Source organism: Hordeum vulgare, chromosome 3H (genome assembly GCF_904849725.1).
Source record: "Hordeum vulgare subsp. vulgare chromosome 3H, MorexV3_pseudomolecules_assembly, whole genome shotgun sequence".
Classification (NCBI taxonomy): Eukaryota; Viridiplantae; Streptophyta; class Magnoliopsida; order Poales; family Poaceae; genus Hordeum; species Hordeum vulgare.
In genome coordinates, this window is record NC_058520.1 from 65,417,266 (window position 1) to 65,422,217 (window position 4,952).

A 4,952-nucleotide genomic window follows, 5' to 3' on the forward strand; every position below is an offset into this window, starting at 1 on the left:
CATTCACGAGGACATCTGCCGTGACAAAACCACGACACCGACGACGAGCTTGGCGGCGGGCGAAGCTCGGGCGTCATCGGGGTCATCGAAACAGGGGGCTTCTGTTGGGGAACGTCGCATGGGAAACAAAAATTTTCCTACGCGCACGAGGACCTATCATGGTGATGTCCATCTACGAGAGGGGATGAGTGATCTACGTACCCTTGTAGATCGTACAACAGAAGCGTTAGTGAACGCGGTTGATGTAGTGGAACATCCTCACGTCCCTCGATCCGCCCCACGAACAATCCCGCGATCAGTCCCACGATCTAGTACCGAACGGACGGCACCTCCGCGTTCAGCACACGTACAGCTCGACGATGATCTCGGCCTTCTTGATCCAGCAAGAGAGACGGAGAGGTAGAAGAGTTCTCCGGTAGCGTGACGGCGCTCCGGAGGTTGGTGATGATCTTGTCTCAGCAGGGCTCCGCCCGAGCTCCGCAGAAACGCAATCTAGAGGTAAAACCGTGGAGATATGTGGTCGGGCTGCCGTGGCAAAGTTGTCTCAAATCAGCCCTAAAACCCCACTATATATAGGAGGAGGAGGGGGGAGACTTGCCTTAGGGTCCAAGGACTCCCAAGGGAGTCGGCCGAGCCAAGGGGGAAGGTCTCCACCTCCCAAACCGAAATCCACTTGGTTTGGAAGGTGGAGTCCTTCTTCCCTTTCCCACCTCCTTCTTTTTTTCCTTTCCTCTTTGATTTTCTTTCCTATGCGCATAGGCCTCTCTTGGGCTGTCTCACCAGCCCACTAAGGGCTGGTGCGGCACCCCAAACACCCATGGGCTTCCCTGGGGTGGGTGGGCCCCCCCGGTGAACTCCCGGAACCCATTCGTCATTCCCGGTACATTCCCGGTATCTCCGAAAACCTTGCGGTAATCAAATGAGGTTATCCTATATATCAATCTTCGTTTCCGGACCATTCCGGAAACCCTCGTGACGTCCGTGATCTCATCCGGGACTCTGAACAACATTCGGTAACCAACCATATAACTCAAATGCGCATAAAACAACGGCGAACCTTAAGTGTGCAGACCCTGCGGGTTCGAGAACTATGTAGACATGACCCGAGAGACTCCTCGATCAATATCCAATAGCGGGACCTGGATGACCATATTGGATCCTACATATTCTACGAAGATCTTATCGTTTGAACCTCAGTGCCAAGGATTCATATAATCCCGTATGTCATTCCCTTTGTCCTTCGGTATGTTACTTGCCCGAGATTCGATCGTCAGTATCCGCATACCTATTTCAATCTTGTTTACCGGCAAGTCTCTTTACTCGTTCCGTAATACAAGATCCCGTAACTTACACTAAGTCACACTGCTTGCAAGGCTTGTGTGTGATGTTGTATTACCGAGTGGGCCCCGAGATACCTCTCCGTCACACGGAGTGACAAATCCCAGTCTCGATCCATACTAACTCAACGAACACCTTCGGAGATACCTGTAGAGCATATTTATAGTCACCCAGTTATGTTGCGACGTTTGATACACACAAAGCATTCCTCCGGTGTCCGTGAGTTATATGATCTCATGGTCATAGGAACAAATACTTGACACGCAGAAAACAGTAGCAACAAAATGACACGATCAACATGCTACGTCAATTAGTTTGGGTCTAGTCCATCACATGATTCTCCTAATGATGTGATCCCGTTATCAAGTGACAACACTTGCCTATGGCCAGGAAACCTTGACCATCTTTGATCGACGAGCTAGTCAACTAGAGGCTTACTAGGGACAGTGTTTTGTTTATGTATCCACACAAGTATTGTGTTTCCAATCAATACAATTATAGCATGGATAATAAACGATTATCATGAACTAAGAATTATAATAAGAACTAATTTATAATTGCCTCTAGGGCATATTTCCAACAGCTTCACGCGCGGGGCTAGGCTCCTATGACATCTACACGACGCCCTGAAGCCACTGGTGGCCTCAGATGGACGAGCCGTTCACCGGAGGGCTACTGGCAACGAGCTCCTGCTGCGGATCTCGTCGGGCTCCGGTGAAAACGGGGCTATAGGAAGAGATCGAAGGGGGAAACTTGGGGGAAATCTTGCTAGGCTCACGGGGAGTGCAGTGGTAGCAATAGCTTGCTCGGGGACGGCCCGTAGAGGGAGAACACCGGCGGTGAGCTTCGGTGACCCGAGGAAGAAGACGATCGCGTCTCGTTGATTCACTGCATCCTAGCGTCGGGCTCGTAGCTTGGGAGCTCCAGGGAGCTACGGCGGATCTGTTGCACGGCTAAGAAGGAGGAGAGGTGGACTAGAACGACGGCGGGCTCGAGCTCGGGCTCGGCTCTAATGGCGGCAGAGAAGGATGAGGCAGAGGGGGCAAATGAGGAGAGGGGCGAGCATGGAGAGGCTGCAGGGAGGTTATCCCCTCGCGTGCCAGCATGAAGCGGCGGACAGGGAGGCGCATAGGTGCGTGGCCGCGCCGGAGTACGCGATGGCCACCTCCTGCTGCCCACCGGCAAGGAGGAAGATGACAGAGCGGGAGCTGGGCTGGGCCAGGTGAGCGACAGGTAAGTTTTTCCCATTTTTTTCTATTTTGTTTTCTGTTTTGAAACTGAACTGTTCTGTTATTTATTTTGGCTCCAAAATTAGTTCAAAAATTATTTTGAACACACTGAAATATTAGTTGGAATATTTCCAACCATTACTGAAGTTTTCAACATTTTTGAAAACTTGAAAGTTTTTGAATTCAAATTTAAACTTGAATTGAGTGGCTTTTTGAATTTAAATAAAATGCCAAATGTGTTTTGAAAACAGTTTTCTTCCCTGATAATTTGTTTTCAAGAACTATCAGAAAAGTTGAACTTTTCTTGATGCCATTTTGGGTTCATTGATTTTAGCAAGTTTTGAATTTCCTTGAATTTTGAGAAGTGGCTAGGGTTTTGGGGGTTTTGTTTCGCCACTTGCTTTGAATTTTTTTCAAGTTCTTGAATGCAATGAATGTAAACATGAGCACAATGCTAAAACCTAGTTAGGGATCCAGGGATGTGACAACATCACCATCATTGTTTACACCTTCATCATTTACCGCTTTCATTTACTTTTCCGTTGCAATCACTATTACCTTCCGCTTGTGTTTTGATCCTTTGCAAACTATAAGGCCGAAGAGATTGACAACCTCTCTGTACTCGTTGGGAGCAAAGTTATTTGTTGTCTGTGCAGGTCCACGTCTTCTGCTAGTGCCAGGGTGGAACACACCGACTTGTTGATCCTAGGAGTCCTTCTGGTTTGATAAACCTTACACTCTCCGTGTAATGGAAATTTGCTGCTGACTACATCTCCACCTGACACTTGGGATATCCAACGAGGGGTGAGAAATATATACATCAACTCATCACCACAAAGTTGTTGCGATGGCATAGAGAAGGCCGTAAGAAAGATGGGATGTTGAGAGTACCCGCTCACGGGTCGTAGTGGAGAAAAATCAAGAGAAAGTGGTGGGACTTTGCAGATGACGCAAGGAACGTATGGTTTGGTTTAAGTGTAGATGGCATTAATCCTTTTGGGGAGCAGAGCAGAAACCATAGCACCTCGCCTGTAACTCTATGCCTCTATAACCTTCTTCCTTGGATGTGCATGAAGCGAAAGTTCATTATGATGCTGGTGCTCATCCAAGGCCCTAAGCTACCCGTCAACGACATTGATGTCTACCTAAGGCCATTAGTTGAAGAACTTTTACAATTGTGGGATAAAAAAAGGTGTATGTGTGTGGTATATGCAGAAACATCAGGAATTTGACCTACGAGTGTTACTGTTTGTAACCATAAGTGATTGGCCTGCTCTTAGTAACCTTTCAGGACACACAAACAAGGGATACCACACATGCACACACTATTTAGATGAGACTCAAAGTATATATTTGGACAAATGTAAGAAGAATGTGTTCCTGGGACATCGTTGATTTGTTCCGAGCAGGCAAGCATTTCAAAGGTGAGGAAGATCACAAGAAGAAGTGTGTCCTTTGTATAGGTGATGTTATATTTGATATGGTCAAGGATTTAGAAGTTTTCTTTGGAAAGTGTCCTGGCGGACAATCTGTTCCGAATGATGCTGAGGGACACGCACCCATGTGGAAGAAGAAATATATATTTTGGGACCTACCTTATTGGACAGACCTAGAGGTCCGCTCTGCAATCGACTTGATGCATGTGACAAAGAATGTTTGCGGGAACCTGCTAGGCTTCTTGGGCTTGTATGGGAAGACACAAGATACACCGGAGGCACGGGAGGACCAGTAATGTATGAATGAGAAAGATGGCATGCATCGAAAGTAGTAGCAAGGTCCTCCCAGCTACGCTCTTACCAAAGCAGAGAAGGAAATCTTTTTTGAATGCCTACTCAGTATCAAGGTCCCGTCTGGCTTCTCATCGAATATAAAGGGAATAGTACATATGAAAATATAAAAAAAATCCAGAACCTAAAGTCTCATGACTACCACGTGATTATGACGCAACTGTTTCCGGTTTCATTGAGGGGGCTTCTAATGGAAAATGTTTGATTAGCTATTGTGAAGCTGTGTGCATTCCTCAGTTCAATTTCTCAGAAGGTAATTGATCCAGAAATCCTACCAAGGTTACAAAATTATTTGGTGCAATGTCTTGTTAGTTTCGAGTTGGTGTTCGCACTAGTCTTGTTCAATACTATGAAACACGGCCTAGTTCACGTAGTCAGTGAGATTGCCATTCTGGGTCCTATATTTCTACCCAATATGTTCCCATTTGAGAGGTTCAAGGGAGTCTTAAAGAAATATGTTCCTAACCGTACAAGGCCGGAAGGAAGCATCTCCAAGGGCCACGAAACAGAGGAGGTCATTGGATTTTGTGTTGACTTTATTCCTGATATTAAGCCGATTGGTGTCCCTCAATCGTGGCATGAGGGGAGACTGAGTGAA